Genomic DNA, 18,474 nt, shown 5'->3' with positions numbered 1-18,474 from the left:
TTTTTTTTAAAAAAATTTTGAGCGCACTTTCCTGTTACTTCGATCTTGCCTTATAAAGAAACATCATTGAAGATAATGATGCCTCTCTTTCCCCCACTGACAGCACTGATGGCTCTCTCCCGTTTCTTTTTTGGAAATTTGGGAGCATGTGGGAAGCTTTCGTGGGCATTTCCTATGCAGGACAGTTCAGTGCCTGAATTTTACTGAAGTTTCACTTCCTTGGAGTGTCATTATTTCGATATTTTGCAATTTCGATATTACAGTAATATAAAATAAAAAAAATAAAAAACAGTTAAAAAGGAAGTTTTGCGAGTCCGTTCTGAGGATGGATTCACCCCAAAATGATTTTTCAGACTACCAGATTTGATTCAGAAACAGCATAATCAATAAATCCAATGCTATGAAGTCAAAAACAGTCTTTTGCAGACTACGGAGCACTTGCAAGTTAAATCAGCCAATAGGAACTCTCAGAACGGCCGGAGAGACAGGAAGGGGGGTGGTTTTTTAAAAAAACACGTAAATTGCGCATTGGCCCGTTCACGGCCACCGTGAAACTCCCGTTGAAAACCTGTGACCACATATTCGGGAGAAATGCGAATGAAATGCTTCTGTTTAATGAGGTAACGTGACCGGCACTCAGGATTGCGTGTGGAATGCGGGGAACATGCGACTTAGAATGAGTAATGTGGATTTGACCCTTGTCTAGGATTTTTATTCTTTACCCAATATTTTATAATGGCCAGATGCTCTCAGGAGGGGATCCCGCTCGCATCAAAGCAGGTGGAGATCCCCTGGGGAGGGCTAGGATATGTCTTAAAAATGGTTCTGGAATACTTCTATACTAGATAGATTTCCCACTCTCTATCCCCAACTCTATAAAGGAGATGAGGAATGACCTTGCTCTGAAATAATTTCAAAACTGGATCAATAAGACTACGCCCTTTGAGCAATAGAAACACAAAATATACCTTACCCTACCTTTCTTAGCGCTGAAGATTTTACTGTTTCCAAATGAGTGTTCCAGTTTAAAATCTCACTAAGAGTAACACCAAAATATTTAAAAGAACTGCATTAACTGATAGGGTTACCACGGATGTTCCAGGAGGACAGTTTTGCCTTTTTCCTAAAGACCATTACTTTAGTCTTTTCAAAGTTGATATTAAGAGCTTCCTCCTTGCAATGATGCCCCAGTTGATGTAGTAACCTACGCAGACGCATTTTGGTCTGGGAGATTAAAACCCTATCGTCTGCATAAAGCAAAATAGAATTTTTTATTGGCCCAAAGAAGGGGGAACAAAGCAAGAGCTGGATAAATTCTCAACTATATTATTGATATACAAGTTAAATAGTAAAAGGCAAAGGGGTGAAGCACATCCCAGCTTCACCCCTTTGCCAATAACAATTCTGTTTGTTAATGAGATGGAAGTTCCCACTCTAATTTGAGCATAAGTGCCACTGTGTAACTCCTGTAATAAGTAAAGTAGTCTCTTGTCTATGTTCAAGCTCGCCAACTTTACCCACAGGCGGGATCTATTGACAAGAGTCATACGCTGCAGCCAAATTGACAAATGCTACATATAAAGCCTTCAAGGGACCATGAATACCGGAATATGCCAAATTATAGAGAGTTTGGCAATGATCAGTAGTTCCTAGGCCCTTTCTAAAACCTGCTTGGACTGGGTAAATAACCTGCTTCTCATCTACCCAGTCCTAGTTAATAACCACTTTGGCTGTAGAAGGAAGCAGATGCACAGGTGCTGAATTTCTATTATGATTGTTTACCTGGCAGTTTATTTATTTACCTGGAAAGAAGCTAAAATGAATGGCACTAGTGTATAAAGTATAACTCTAATGTTTTTGTCCATATTTTATGATGCTTCATCCCCCTCCATTTCAGTTATTTGCTTCTGTCCCCCAAAATCTGTGATCTCTGTTCTGTGACTTCTCTCTTCTTTTTGCTGCCACTGCATCTAAAGGGTTCAAGTATAGAGATTGCTTAGCAAATGCAACATGTTTTTCTTTTCTAAATCCTGGGGAAATGCTGAATGGAGTTGTGCCTCTGACAGCAAAGTTGTGGGCATCTAATACTGTTTACTGTCTGTCTGCTATCTCCATGTAATACTTGTGTCTAGGATGAATGTTCTGTTTTCCCAGAGAATAGTTGGCCTTGCTGTTAAGGCTAGCAACAACAATAAACAATATGTATACCAATTTTGCGTGTTGAAGTGCTTCACATTCAGTCATAGTAATCTTTTTAAAAAGCACCCCTGTAAGAAAGGCAGTATTACCAATTTAACATATACTCTCCTCAGTTTATAGATGGGAGTATACGTTGAAGGAATAGTGGTATATCTATGGCCACTTATTGAATTCAAGGACAAACCAAGGACTTCTTGGCTCCTAGCTCATAATCTTAGCTATTACCTAAGTACAAGTTTGAATCATGTCAGCAGCAATTTACCTTTCCCTATTCAAAAAACACAGTATAAAATTTGGAATAACAACTGGACATATAAATGAATCCCCTTATTAAAGGAGAGTTGAAAAACTGTTAGAGGGTGCATCTATATGTAAGGCTGACTTACCAAATCAGTGTTACTAAGTATTGTTATTATTAAGTCTAATTCTGTGGTGGTGCCTTGAAGTCTGTTATGAAACAGATTCCTGTTGTGATATGTGTACAAATGCAACTAGTGGGCAGACCATGCTCCAAACAAATCACAATATTGTGCAATATATGGATGAAAAGGATTCACTAAAAGGATTGTTCTATTGGTTTTAATTCTAATCATTTCCCCATAGTTATCTTGCAAAGGAATACTTAGAAATACTTAGACAAAAGACTCTCCTCAGCTTAACTAAAGTAATTACAACAATGATTTAATCAAGGTTAGATAGTGACAAAATAAATGTTCCAAACCACATTTACCTTAAAGCAGGATTCAGATTTAAGTAGATTTGCACGTTGAATAAAGAAAAGTACAAGTGAACATATCAACAGGAAGATCAACAGATTTGTCAAATAAGAAAACAAATGTTTTGTATATGCCTCCCCGTTTCTTATCAATTATTTGAGTTCCTCAGCAAGTATCTAATTGCTATAGCTGTCTACAGGTTTGCCTCATAGTTGCACTTGATCAGGATCCCTGAGAGCACCTGGGACAAATGTGACATGTCCCCAGCTCTTTTCAATACCATTCTTGCTCTGCGTGTATGTGTGGCCTAACTAATCATGTCCTAGTCATGTGCAGCAGGAGAGTTATTGACCTGTAACAGAAGTTATTTCAGAGTGATGTCTATGTAGTCACATACTATGTCTTCCGTTACATTTCTTCTTCACTGTTATGTCTCCTCCTTCTCATATTCATGAGATGTCAGTTTGGCGTAGTAATTGAGTGGCAGGACTCTAATCTGGAGAACCAGGTTTGTTTCCCCTCTTCTGTGCTTGAAGCCGGTTGGGTAACCTTGGGTCAGTCACAGCTCTCTCAGAGCTCTCTCAGCCCCTCCCACTTCACAGGGTGATTGTTGTGAGGATAATAATAATAACACACTTTGTAAACTGCTCTTACTGAGGCAATAGGTTGTCCTGAAGGGCAGTATATAAATAAAATGTTTTTATTATTATCGAATGTTATAAGACTGTCACATCACTTTTTCCCCTTAAGCATTTCTGGCTGCAATCCTAAACCCAGCTACTAGGGAATAAGTCCTATTCGACATTACGTTGGCTATGATTGGTCCAATAAGAGCAGATGTTTAACTACATCACATCTTGGGAAGAGAAGCCTGATATTAGACCGATATTCTATTATTTTGAATGTCTATCCCTATCAGGATAAAATTATAAATTGGACCCGTAAATGGAGAGCTAGGTAACACCTTCAATTTCTTCTGAATCTGTCTTATGTCGACCTAAAGCAGGTCGAGTGAGTGCCTGGTGTTGTTCGTCCTGATAGGAATTTACTCTCTTTACACTCACCTAAATACCAGTGCTGCTTCAGGCAGAAAAGGAAAGACTTAGGACTTTTGGTATAGTGGTAACAAGGTTTTTCCAGGACCCCATGGTCAGGCCTTTGATTTGGAATGAGAACTTTTCAAAGTTACCAACGTTGACTAATAGTTTAAGACTTAGGAGAAAATCAGATAACTATTTAACCTTTACTAGGGAAGGCACGATTGAACAGAGATCTCAGGGTCACACTATAGGGTTCCCCAGATAGAGTACATCTAACTACAACTCGTGCCCCTAATCCCAAATTGGAGATCTATGAGGGCTCAGAGGAAGTGGCGCTGGATGTGATTAAAGCCAACCTCTTCTCCACCTTTAATTTCCTTACTCCTTCTGAGCAGGAAAAAATGATTAAAAGGTTTCACTATTTGCAGGTAACTTTGGAGAAATTAAGGCAGAAACCTAACAATGACAACCTGAATACTCCTGTTGAAGTTTTTTCCACCCTGTTCCAGACAATGGAGAATTTTCAACTTATAGCATTTGAGGAGTGCCAATGTGGGAGTCCATCCCCACCCCCAGAACCCAAGTTTATAATTCAGAAGGGGAATGGTTGTGTTATAGTAGATCCTAGCACCATTACAGGGATCTCTCAATGCTATTTTTATATGATGTTTTAATGTTTTAATATAAAATGTTTTAAAATGATTTTAAGATTGTTATCCATCCTGAGCCTGCTTGTGGGGAGGGCAGAATACAAATATGATATAAATAAATAAAAATGATAGGAGAATTCTGTCAAGCTGGTTACCTGGAACATTGCAGAATGGGGAGCTCAAATACAAATTCCAGAAGTTGCCTTCTTAAATGCGAGCATTCTATTATTTTGCTCCGGGAAACTCTGCACCCTTACAGAATACTCATTGTACTGTCTGAAAGCACAAAAATGGATGGGGGGCGCCCTATAGCTGCCTTTGCCTGCTTGGTTTCCAATGGGTTGCCCCTTGGAGATATCCATTTTCTTGAACTCCCATCTCTGGCACTTGCAATATACTCTGAGCTCCCAGAACTGTCCCTTGTTGTAATATCAACCTACCTCCCCCCTTTTCAAGTAATGATAGGCTGAAAAACTGTTGGACTAGTCTGGGGAACTTTTAAAGTCTTTTAAGTCGATCTTTCCCTAAGACTAATTTAATAATTACTGGGGATTTGAGTGCATGTATTGGAACCCGAGAGGAAGACTGGTTGCTGAAAGGAGAGATGGAAAATCTAGATCCCCAGGAGATAGGATACCCTTTTTTAATGATAGAAGTTCTAAGGACCATAAAATCAACCAATCGAGACGGAGGATATTGAATTTAATATTGGAACATGATCTGGTAGTGCTCAATGGTAGAACGGGAGTAGATAAATTTGGAGACTATATGTTTTTTTCCCCTCAAGGGTGTAACTTGAGTGACTATTTTCTTATTTCCCCTGCATTACTCACTTTTACTGATAATTTACAGGTGGAGCTTTATCTTGGCAGTGATCACCTGCTGGATACACTCTTGTGGGTTTGTCAGGGGAATCATTTTCAGAACAGCAGGGTCCCCTTTTGAGAGCCCACAATACACTTGGACCAGTCTGATGGAATGAAGATGGTGGAGGAAAAGTGGCTGTCTTTTAGATTCTTTAGATTCTTTGAAATTTATTAGACATCAAGATGCTTCCTCAGAATTCCTTTTGAGAATGTTGGACAAGATTGTGGGACTACTGAAACCAATCCTTTCCAGAGACCTAAGAGTGAATAAGAAACAACTTTTGTCTGGTAGTAATAATTGGTTTGACAAAAAATGTTGATCTCTCAAGTGTCAAATAACTCAAGCTCATCATAAGCTGAGGAGAACCTGTAGCTTCCAAGTATACATTGAGCTGAACCAGATAAAAAGGAAATTCAATCAAGTGGTCAGAGATAAAAAGTATGAAGAAATCAGAAAGAGATGAAACTCTCAAATTTCTGCTTCTCAAAATGATTATTTAAAAAAATTGTTCTTTTTTTTTTGGATTAAAATTTTCTTTATTTAAACTATAAACTACACACCACACCACAATAAACAACAAACATAGAGAACAAGAAAAACACACACAATTCTAAACAGAACACACTAACAATACATATATCTATAAAATTAAGAGGAAAAGAAAAAAGAAAACAAAAAAAATCTAAATTACACTACAAGTTGAGTTCCGATTTTCTCCGCAACAAGTATATATAATTTCTAGAGTTCCACTTATTCTAAGTAAGTCACAAAACCCCTCTTTTTTCTATTGTTCCTGACTGTTTCTTAATCCATAAATCCAGATGTCATCAAATCCTTGTTATCCATTTCATGCAAAAGTCTATTAACGGTTTCCATTCAGTCAAGAAGTTAACTAATGTCCTTTCTCTAATTAATGCAGTAAATTTTGCCATTAACGCAAACTCCAAAACTTTTGTCAACCATTCCTCCACTGTAGGCAATGTTGTAGTTTTCCACTTTCGTGCATAAAGTACTCTTGCTGCTGTAATAAAGTATAAGAACAGTGTTCTAAAACTTTTTTCCAACTGGCTGTCCATTATTCCCAACAAAAAAGTCTCTGGTTTCAGCTGAAGTTTAATCTTCAAAATCTTCTGCTTTCTTACATGTCCACCACATATGAAAAAATGTCCCCTCTTCTTTAGCACATTTCCAACATACATTTGACGCCCCCTTATACATTCTAGCCAATTTTTCAGGAGTCATATACCAACGATACATCATTTGTAAAAAATTTCTTTAATACTGGAGCTTAATGTAAATTTCAGCCCTCTTCTCCACATATTTTCCCATTGCTCCATTAATATATCATGTCCACAATTTTGGTTCTTGATTTCTGGTGCTATGGGAAGAAGGAAGGGGATGGATTTCTGTATTCCTTCAGTTATTTGAGAAAAATATTATGCTAATCTTTTCTATGGTCTGCTAATGAACGAAGAGCCTCTGTGGGAGCAAGATATGCTCCCAGCTTGGCCTAGAGCTTTGCCTGAGGAGATAGGGACCTTAATCAAGAAATTAAAGCCAGGGAAAGCTCCTGGGTCCAATTTGTTCACGTGTGGAGTCCTTTATTTTAATACTGGATGGTGCAACCAATTTTTGGCACCTATTTTTACATCGATTAACAAATTAGGCAAAATTCCCAGATTCTGGCATCAAGCCATTATTGTACTGATTCATTAAAAAAAGGATAAGCTAAATCTAAAAAAAAAGGATAAACTAAGCTTTTGATAAGGTTCCCTATAACATTCTAATGGGTAAACTGAAAGACTGCAGACTGGACTATAGGACAGTTCAGTGGATAGGGAACTGGTTAGAGGACTGCACCCAAAGAGTGGTGGTCAATGGCATTTCATCAGATTCGAGGGAGGTGTCCAGTGGGGTGCCACAGGGCTCGGTTTTGGGTTCAGTACTTTTCGATATTTTTATCAGTGCTCTGAATGAAGGGGTAAACAGGCTACTCATTAAATTTGCTGATGATACCAAATTGGGAGGCGTGGCAAACACCCAAGAAGATAGAGTTAAAATTCAACAAGACTGGAATACTCTGGAGAAGTGGGCGGTTGTGAACAGGATGCAATTCAACATAGATAAGGGCACAGTATTACATCTGGGCCACAAAAATGTGAAGCACAAATACAGGATGTGGGGGGTACACTTCTGGGTACTAGTGTATGAGAAAGAGATTTTGGGGTAAGAGTGAACTGTAAACTAAATATGAGCAGTCAGTGTGATGCAGTGGCAAAAAAGGCAAACTCAATCTTGGGTTGTATCAAAAGGTCCATTGCATCGAAATCGCAGGTGGTCATAGTCCCTCTCTATACTGCCCTGGTCAGGCCGCACCTGTAGTACTGTGTGCAGTTCTGGAGGCCTCACTTCAAAAAGGATGTGGACAAAATTGAGAGGGTGCAGAAGAGAGCGATGAGGATGATCAGGGGTCTGGAGACTGAGCCCTATGAGGAAAGGCTGAGAGCCTTGGGAATGTTTAGTTTGTAGGAGATTGATGGGGCGGGGGGACATGATTGATCTCTTTAAATATTTGAAAGGCTGTCATTTGGAGGAGGGCAAGGAGCTGTTCCAGTTGCCAGCAGAGGATAGGACTTGAAGCTACGGGCTTAAATTACATGCAGAAAGGTACTGGCTGGATATCAGGAAAAAACTTTTTCACGGTCAAAGGTGGAATCAACTGCCTAGGGAGGTGGTGAGCTTCCCTTCACTGGCAGTTTTCAAGAAGAGGCTGGATGAATTTTTTGTCAGGGATGCTTTAGGCTCATCCTGCATTGGGCAGGGGGTTGGACTAGAAGGTCTGTATGGCTCCTTCCAACTCTGTGATTCTGTGAAATCCAGCTAACTGCCAACTGAGTAGCCTTTTGTTGGTGTTGCTTTATACCTACATCAGAAACTTGAACACTGGATTCAGTCAGAACATGTTACTGGTCCCAAACAGGCTGGGTTTATGCATGGCTGCTCTACACAAGACCAGTGGGCAACTCTCTGGTGGAAAAATATTTGACCTCAAATCGTTCCTTGTATGTTGCTTTTATTGATCTATGAGCAGCTTTTGACTCTGTACCAAGGAATCACTTATGAACCAAGTTAAGAACTACTTCATTTGACTGCAGACTGTTGTGGTTAATCGAAAGACTATATGAGTTCTTTTTATGCATGTATCCGCTGTAACAACCTTAGTCATTTGTCTTGATCCTTCCCTCTGCAGAGAGGGTTCCATCAGGGATGTATTTTGGCTCCTTTATTGTTCAATTTATATATGTAATCATTTTCTCAATATTGTATCAGGGGAAAATTGGAAATCAATAATAATAAGTCTAAGGTTATGATTTTTACTAAGCGACAGTGACCTCCAACTTGTAATTGGGAAATTAGTGGGCAAAAGTTAGAACAAGTTTAACAATTCTGATATTTGGGAATACTCTTTTGATATAAGTTGTCATGGAAACAACATATCAAGGAGGCCCAACAACTGTTTGAATGACCAGTGCAATAATTAACTATTTTTTTTCTAAAGGAGGTCAATATATACCTGCGACACTCTCAGTGTACAACTCTAAGGTGGGAGCTCAGTTGTTATATCGTGGATCTCTGGTTGCCATGATCAGCTCGATACCTTTTTCGCTAGAGTCTTTCAAAGAATCAAGGGAGTTCCACACAGTGTGGCAGTAACTGTATTGAGAGCTGAACTAGGTGTGCATTTCTTAGAGGCAAGGGCCTGGGCACCTGCTTTTGGATTTTGGCTCAAGTCAACTTATGCCTCCCTGAGAATGGGTGGGCATAAGGATGGATACCTTTAAAAAAACCAGGCAGAAATTGGTAACCTCCCCCCTGGATTGGCTGGGGATTTCCCCTAACGATACTGATTGCCCCAGTCTGACTTTTCTTAGAAACTTGATTTTGAGATATCTTAATGCTCTAGATGAGTTCAGTACAAGAATCTGAGCCTGTAGTTTGTTCTCCTCTCTACTTGGGGCTGGCATAGCCAGATTTTAGTCCAGCGTATCTTGACTATGTGATGGTTTCTAAATACTGCTGAGCCTTTATGTTGGCTTGCTTTAATTCAGTCCCAATGGCAGAATTATCTGGCTATTTTGGAAGAATCCCATTAGCTGATATACTTTGCAGCTGTGACACAGGGAGTCTTGACACCTTGCTCCATTGTTTATTGAATTGTCCAAAATTCTATAGGTATAGAACTATGTTTGGCTGGAAGTTATCATACTACTACTCTGGCAGTAGTATTTTCCTATGTAATTTTTTCCTATGCAATTAAATCTAGTAGATAGCCAGACTTTTTTTTTTTATAAAAATTTTATTGGAATTAGAATCATATAATTTCACATTACAATCAGTTCCCATTTCCTAATTTCTAACCCCCTCCCTTTCCCCCCTTTTTTGTAGACTTCCAACAGTTTTCCAACCCTTTGTCCCTTTTCCATTACTCATTTAAATTCATCTGTCTAACAAACATATACTTTCCCTTTAATCTAAGCAATAATTCTTTAAGTATTTTTAATACTCTATACCCTATCTTTAAGTCCCTTCTTCCATATTAGACAAACAATTTGTCCCTTTTTTACATAATTTCATAATTTCCTGGTTTCAAATATTTCTATAAACCATATATCATATAAACCATATAACCCATGCATTTATATAAGTCAACCAATTTAACTTACATTCCGTATATTACTTTTTTTTTCTTTTTTACCTATCTTGTCTTCCTTCTACTTTAATTATATTTAATTATCGAAAATTATCAATCAAATTGGTCCATATATTTCTTCAGGTATGCTTATTCAATTTAACATGTTACACGTTTATACCAGAAATATTAATTAGTCTGTCCTTGTAGTTAATTATTTTCTATCCATTTTTCCTATATATTTTTCTATATATAACAATCTAACAAAATAGCTGCTTAGACATTTTCATTTCTCTCTCTACCCTCCGGTAAAGTCACCCCCCTCTACATTTTGTCATATTTCAGTAGTTCTCAAACTGCCACAGTTCTCTTCCCACCTCCCATTTCTTCAACACATATTGCTTCAGCTTCTCCCAGTCTGTGTTGAACTGTCCTGGGTCCAGATTTCTCAATTTTCTTGTCATTTTGTCCATTTCGGCCATATACAGCAATTTGTAAGTCCAGTCCTCAATAGTTGGCACTTCTTGTACTTTCCATTTTTGCGCATACAAAAGTCTGGCCGCTGCTGTCATGTAAAATAACAATGTTCTATATTGGGCTGGAATGTTCTCCATTCCCAAGTTCAGTAGCAGGAGTTCTGGGTTCTTATTAATTTGAAATTGTAGAATCTCACTTATTACTTTTATTATTTCTCCCCAGTACTGCCTAGCTACCTCACACGTCCACCACATATGATACAGAGAGCCCTCATGTTTTTTACATTTCCAGCATTTGTTAGAAGTGTTCAGATTCCCTAGCGCAATCTTCTTTGGTGTCATGTACCAACGATAGATCATTTTGTAAATGTTCTCTTTAATATTAGTACACGTTGTAGTCTTCATTGTGTTTTTCCACAAGTGTTCCCATGCCTCCATTGTTATTTCTTTGTTAAAATTTATGGCCCACTTCACCATTTGTACTTTAACTATTTCATCTTCAGTATACCATTTCAACAGTACTTGGTATACCTTGGAAATTTCCTTCTTATCCTCTTTTAAAAGTGTCTGCTCTAGTTCCGAATTCTCTGTTCTTATGCCTCTCTTTGCACTGTCCGAATTATAGAGGTCTCTGATCTGCCTATACTGGAACCAATCATAGTTGGGTGATAACTCATCCTGTGTCTTTATTTTAAGTTTGGAAGATTCTATTCGGGTTATCTCCTTATATGTTAAACACTGTTGTTCAGTATCGACAGCTCTCGGATCTATTACTTCATATGGAACTACCCACATGGGGGTTCCTTCTTGTAGAAAGTCTCTATACTTCTTCCAAGTTGCATATAGGCTTTTCCATATGTAATGGTGTAGGAACATAGAGTTCACTTTTACTTTATCGTACCATAGGTATGCATGCCATCCAAATATTTTTTTATATCCCTCTAGGGCCAATAATTTCTTATTCTTCAGCGTCATCCAGTCTTTCAACCACACTAAGCAAATTGCGTCATAGTAAAGTCTTAAATTGGGCAGTTGCATTCCGCCTCTTTCCTTTGCATCTTGTAAAACCTTCATTTTCACTCTAGGCTTCTTGCCTGCCCAAACAAAATCTGATATTTTCCTCTGCCATTTTTCAAACTGCTTAGAGTCTCGGATAATTGGTATTGTCTGTAACAAAAACATTACTCTTGGTAACACATTCATCTTAACTGCTGCAATCCTTCCCAACCATGACAAATTCAATCTATTCCATTTGATAAAATCTTGCTCAATCTGAGTCCATAATTTTTCATAGTTGTTTTTGAATAGATCTATATTCTTTGCAGTCAGTTCAATTCCCAAATATTTCACCTTGGTTGTTACTTCACAGTCCGTTATTTCCATTAACAATTGTTGTTTTTGCTTAGTCATATTTTTGCATAATATCTTTGACTTCTTTTTGTTAATGTAAAACCCTGCCAAGTCTCCGAACTCCTTAATCTTCTCTATCACTTTTGGCATATTCTCCATTGGGTCTTCCACAGTTAACATAATATCGTCCGCAAATGCTCTAACTTTATAAGAAAAGTCTTTTATTTTTATTCCGCGGATTTCTTCATCTTGTCGTATTTGTATCATCAATATCTCCAATACCAAAATGAATAACAGCGGAGACAACGGGCAACCTTGTCTTGTTCCTTTACATATAGTCAATTTCTTAGTAGTCTCATCATTCACCACAATTGCTGCATTCTGGTCTCTGTAGATTTCTTTAACTGCTCTTATGAATCTTTCTCCCATTTGTAGCTTTTCCATAGTGGCAAACATAAAGTCCCAGTTCAAATTGTCAAACGCTTTTTCAGCATCAACAAAGAAGAAACCAACCTCTTTGTCACAACGCTTATCATAGTACTCAATAGCATTGATCACTGTCCTTAAATAGTCTCTGATTTGTCTACCAGGTAAAAAACCTGCTTGTTCCTCCTCAATAATTTCCGAAAGCCACCCCTTCACTCTCTCTGCCAGTATCTTCGCAAAAATTTTATAGTCATTGTTAAGTAAGGATATAGGCCTGTAATTTTTCACATTAGTCAGATCTTGGCCCTCTTTGGGGATCAATGATATATTAGCTTCCTTCCAGGTATCTGGAATCCGTTGGTCCTTTAATACTCCATTGATCACTTCTTTTAGGAATGGTACCAGTTCGTTGGCCATTGTCTTATAAAATTTAGCTGTAAGTCCGTCTGGCCCTGGTGCCTTTCCCAAATTTGTTGATTGTATTGCCGTTTTTATTTCCTCATCCGTTACTTCGTTGTTCAGTCTGTCTCTCCACGCTTCCGAAATTACTGGGAGCTTCAGTTTCTCCAAATATGTCGCTATTGATTCTTTATCGACCTCTTTCTTATTATACAATTTAGCATAAAATTTGTAGAAGGCTCTACTAATGGATGTCTGTTCCAAATACGTTTTGTTATCTTCACATATTTTATTTATTGTTTTCTTTTCCTTTCTCTTTTTCAATTGCCATGCCAAATATTTCCCAGGTTTGTTTGCACCTTCAAACCCTTTTTGATTCAGCCTTTTAAGATTCCACTCCAATTCTTTATTATTCATTGCTGTCAGCTGTTCTTGTAATATTTTAATGTCCTGGTAAATTTTCTTTTTCCCTGGTCTCTTCTTTAACTGTATTTCTTTGGCTTTTATTTTCTCCATAATCTCCTGTCTCCTCTCATCTTTCTTTTTCCTGTCTCTTCCATTTAAGTCCATTAGTATGCCCCTGATTACCGCCTTGTAGGTGTCCCAAACCTTGTTGGTTGGTACTTCTTTATTCATGTTGTATTGTATGAAGAACTTTGTCTCTCTTCTCAGCATCTCCATATTCTCTCCCTCTTGAAGTAAGTCTTCATTTATTCTCCATCCTTTCCTTTTGCTCTTTCTCCCCAATTTCCACATAATTGGATTATGATCCGAGCCTACCATCGGCATTATTTCCGCTTCCTTAGTCCATAACGCTAAGTCTTTTGAGGCCCAGATCATATCAATTCTCGATAGTGTAAAATGTCTTGCGGAGTAGAACGTAAATTGTCTGCTTTTCGGATTTTGTCTTCTCCATACATCTTCTAAGGTTTCCTGTTGCATCAGTTCAAAAAACAACTTTGGTAGCAATCCTCTCTTCTTTTGTGCAGTTGATGATTTTTTGTCTAAATCCAAATTTGTCACTCCATTGAAGTCTCCAGCAAGTATTATCTGGTCATATGAAAGTTCGTCTAGTTGCTTCCTTAAGTCCTCAAAGAAGCTTTCTTTTGCTCCATTAGGTGCATAAATTCCAACTACCAGCACTCTCTTTAAATTCCATACGCATTCCACTGCTATAAATCTGGCTTCCACATCTTTCATTACAAACTTTGGCTGCAGCTCCTCTTTAATATAAAGCACTACTCCTCTTTTTTTCTTATTAGAGGCCGCTGCAAACTCATTGCCCAATTTTTTTGATTTTAAATACTTTACATCTTGTTTTCGAATATGGGTCTCTTGCAAACAAACAATATCACATTTTTGTTTTAATAGCCAGTGAAAAATACTTTTTCTCTTATTCGGTGAATTAAGTCCATTTACATTCCAAGATAAAACTTTACACTCCATGATCATAATCTTGTTGCTGGTAAGTCCTTTTCATTGTCTCTTATAAATCGCTCCATCTCTCATTCCGATCTGATGCGTCTTTTGGCCCCTCCAAATTCAAAGGACACTCCTTCTGGTAATTCCCATCTGTACCTAATTTTCATGTCCTTCAAAATCTGAATTAGCGCCTTATATTTTTTCCGGTCCAATAACACTGATCTGGGTATCTCCTTCATAATGATAATCGTCTTGCCGTCAATCTCCAATGGATCTTGAAACTGTTTAGTCACAATCTTCTCTTTCATATTTCGGGTCGTAAATTGCACAATCACATCTCTTGGTAGTTTCCTCTGGGTCGCAATTCTTGAATTTACACGATATACCACGTCCAGGATAGCTACAACTTCCTCCTCCTCCTTCCCCAGGTATTCAGCTAACACCTCAGTCATCTGTTCTTGCGCTGTCTTTCCTTCCACTTCCGGCAAACCGCGAAATCTTAGCTGCTTCTCCATGTGTTTACTTTCCGCAACCGCCATTCTCCCCCTCATCAGCCTCATCTCTGTTTGTTGCACATCAGCTAAATTCTCCACCGCGCCTTCTACTACTTTAACTCTCTGCTGTGTTCCTTGCAGTTCATTTTGCATTAATTCCATACCTTTCTTTACTTCTGACAGCTCACTTTTCACTGTCTGTTTAACCTCTTTGATCAGCTCCAGTTTCATGTCCTTAAATTCTTTAATCACTTCTAAGAGTTTTTTGTCTAGGTTCTCTATTGCCGATTGCCACTCTTTTTTCGACATCGTGGGGCTTGCCTTGGCTCGCTCCCACGAGTCCGCCCTCTTCCTTAGCTCCGTGGCGTGAAATTAAGCGTCTTTTTAATTTTTAATTTAAATGTCCCAATCTTTTTGCAAAGAAAAAACTTTTAAAGAATCCAAAATGTCGGGCGTCTTTTCTCTATGGTTCTTCTACGGTTTTTGTAATCCAAGATGGCTTACTTCCTCTTCCGCTGAAGCCGCAGCTTTTCCCCTTTCAAAGATGGCAATTCCCTTCTTCCTGCCCTCCGGCAGGGGCCGCTTCTCTCCAGCAACTCTATTGTTATTACGTACTTCCTGTCTCCCGACTTCCCGCAGTAGCTCTCGCGATGGCAAGATTTTCTCACAGCTCCATAACCGCAAGTATTCAAAACAATAGTCCAAATTCTTTAATAACTTCTTTAAACTTAGTCTTTTTTCTGTTTCGACTCTTACCGAGTCTTCTCCTTGTTATAATTAGCCTGTTGCAGTTTTAAAATCTACTTTTAGTCTTCTTTACTTTTAACAATCTGTCCCGTATCAGAAGATAGTGATCTTTACCTTCCCATTCACTTTCCGTGGGTTGTAATCACTGTTTCAATCTCCGTTTCTCCTCCGCTCCTCTTTCCCCTGTTGAAGCTTGGGTACGTAGGTCTTATGCCAACCGCATTGGCCCCGAAACTGCCGCAGAGATCTCTGCCGACCTGTCACAGGGTGGGACCTCAAGGGTCGTGAGGGGGCCCGTCGCATAGAGCCCCCCCTCGCCCGAGATCAACGCGCCCTGAGGTCTTGAGCGTTCTTTGCCTGCTCTCCGCCTGAGAGCAGTCGGCCGCGGGCTATTTTGCCCCCGCCGGCCGGTTAAAACGGCAGTCCGGTCAGCTCCGCAGTTGGAGCTGCGTCAGACCTCCATGAATCCCAAACCGGAAGAGTAGATAGCCAGACTTGAACAACCTGGTGTTTTAGTTGCTATGGTTATATTTGTCATTACCATTATCATTATTTGCTGTTATTACTACCATTACTTCTTTGTTGTTGTTTTTGAATTATTGATGCTCAAGACGTAGTCATAAGAGCAAAGAAGAAAGAAAGAAAAAAGAAAAAGAGTAAGTCCCATTCAATATAGTGAGATTTCTGTAAATATATATATAAATACATTGTGCATTCTGACTGATCTTTCAGATCACTGCTAGACTTACTCATGGTCAAGTAATCTCATTCATAGATGCCTCCTTGCGAGTCTTCTTACCTCTTCAATAAGTCACAATAAATATCCATTTATTTGGAAATAAGTCCTATTGACTGGTGCAACTTACTTCTAAGTAAACATGAAGTCTGTCTGAAGAGCAGAACAAGCATCCTGAGATACCTTTCAACCCTGTGATAGTTAGATGCATCTGTGGATTTATGGTACTGGCAAACAAACACTGACATGCTCCAGTTGGACATGGAAGGCTGGATCACTTAAGTACTGTAATATCACAGATGACTTGTTGTAATCTTTGCTTGGCTTATTGCAAATCTAACACTCCAGATAAAGCTCTTATGCCACCACATATAATCTCAAATGGAGTCATTTTATCTTTCAGCATACTTGCATGGTGGTCCTAAGCAAGTTTGCTCAGAAATGTTCTACTGAAGGCAATGAAACTTACTCCCTAATATGTTCTCCTAGGATTCCAGCCTTAGGTTGCAGCTTTAGTCAACACACTTAGGACTGGGCTATTATTTATTTAATCATGACCTTTGCCCCATTTATTTGCAAGAGCAAACCCAAGGCTGCAATCCTAAAGACTTCAAGTTGGGAATTACACAATTGGTCCTCCTTCTGAGTAAACATTCAAAGGCTTGGGCTGTTACTAAGACACCATTCCTGCTTGACTCACTGAGACTTATGTCTGTGTAAAATGCTGTCCACATCTGGAAAAGCTCAGCATTCAATGGGAATTCAATGGGAGTTATTTGTGCATAAACATGCATAGGATCAGGTTGAAAAGAGTGAGATGGGGTAAAGCGGAGAAGATCCTGTTCCTCATGACTGAATATGAAACCAATATTGTAGTTAGCCAGAATGGCCACAGCAGTAATGTCGGTTCAGGATCTGAGAGACCCAGGGTCAAATTCCCCACTCTGCCATGGAAACTTGTAGGGTGACCTGGGCCAGTCAAACACTCTCAGCCTAACTCACCTCACAGGGTTGTTGCGAGGATAAATGCAGGAGACAAGAACTATGTAAGCCACTTTGAGTCTCCACTGGGGAGAAAGGTGGGGTATAAATGATCTAAGTAAATAGACATCAGTTCTGGAGGATCTGAGGAAGAGTACAAAGTGTTTTCACTGCCACCAAAGCCCTTTTTTGATTTCCAGCAGTATCCTTGCTTCTTATGCTTGCTGATGTTTGAGACCATTCTTACTCAGGAAGCTTAGTTATTTATACCCAGTACTCATATTTGTATCTTCCCACAGTATTCACGTCCCCAGGCGCACCGCTAGCTCGCAGACACTCGCGTAGTATCCCTGCCTCCCAGCTCCTCAGACAAATTATGCGGCCCACCGGGGCAACCAGAGGACCGCAGTTACCCAACCCGTGCCGCCGCCTGAGCCGAGCACGCTGCCGTGGAGCGGCCTGAAGAGGCCGGACGGGATTTTCTCTTGTGCCGCAGTGCTGTGTGCTGCCTGTAGAGCCGGCTAGGGGGCGCTGTTGCCGAAAGCGAAGGCGGCCCTCAGAGCAAGCGAGGCAGGCAGTAGCCAAGGCGGGTAGGAAGAGAGGGAGGCTGGGCGGCCGTCGTGCTCGATCTTCCTGTGCTCGTTGCGGGTGAGGCCCTCCTGAGAGGAGCGCTCGGCGTTCAGGAGGTCCCTTCAGCAATGCAGGCCTGGCGGCGCCTGCTGTGGCTACCGTTTGAGGTGAGCGTGTGCCGGCCTCGCGCTCTACTTCGAGGCCGGGGGCATCCCTCTTCCCAGGCCCTTGTAGGCAGGCGGAGAGAGTCGCGGCCGGTTTCCTCTGTTGGGTGGGGGGTCTGGTTGAGGAACAACACGCTGCTGCTTTTTGATGAGCTGCACTGGGAAGGCTGAATGCGAGGACACCTGGAAAGGGGAGGGGGCTACCGGCCTGGGAGGGAAGGGCAACCTATTTGCGCCTGAGAAAGAAGAAACCTCGACGCTTATTCCTCCTGTCTGTCTGTGCGCCTCCTCCCCTCCCCCGCGCTCATGTTGGGCACACCGAAGGAAAAGATGTAGGATAGTTTATGTCACTGCCTGTTTGTTTTCTTCACGGTTGCTGGCTCTGATGGACCACACTGTAGGAGCCCCCCCTCCCCGCGCCTCACTGCCTTCTCATAATTTATGGCTGCTCGGCCTGTTCTTTGCCTCTGATCGTTGGAGGCCGCAGAGAAGACGAGGCAGAAGCCCAGCAGCAACCCCCCCCCCCCGTTTCTGCTAATTACCGGAG

The 18,474-nt window shown here is 40.2% G+C and overlaps 1 protein-coding gene across 3 annotated transcripts in view; it reads left to right on the top strand.

Moving 5' to 3' along the window:
- Positions 1-17,780: 17,780 nt before the first annotated feature.
- Positions 17,781-18,474, top strand: part of ZFYVE9 (zinc finger FYVE-type containing 9) — a 147,317-nt gene continuing 146,623 nt past the window's right edge. For all 3 annotated transcript variants that reach the window (XM_054979126.1, XM_054979125.1, XM_054979123.1), the window contains exon 1: positions 17,781-17,930. The gene's annotated coding sequence lies outside the window, so the exon portion shown is untranslated. The remainder of the gene's footprint in view (positions 17,931-18,474) is intronic.

The sequence above is a fragment of the Eublepharis macularius genome, chromosome 5 (assembly GCF_028583425.1).
Source record: "Eublepharis macularius isolate TG4126 chromosome 5, MPM_Emac_v1.0, whole genome shotgun sequence".
Lineage (NCBI taxonomy): Eukaryota > Metazoa > Chordata > Lepidosauria > Squamata > Eublepharidae > Eublepharis > Eublepharis macularius.
This window is presented reverse-complemented; position numbering and strand designations above follow the sequence as displayed.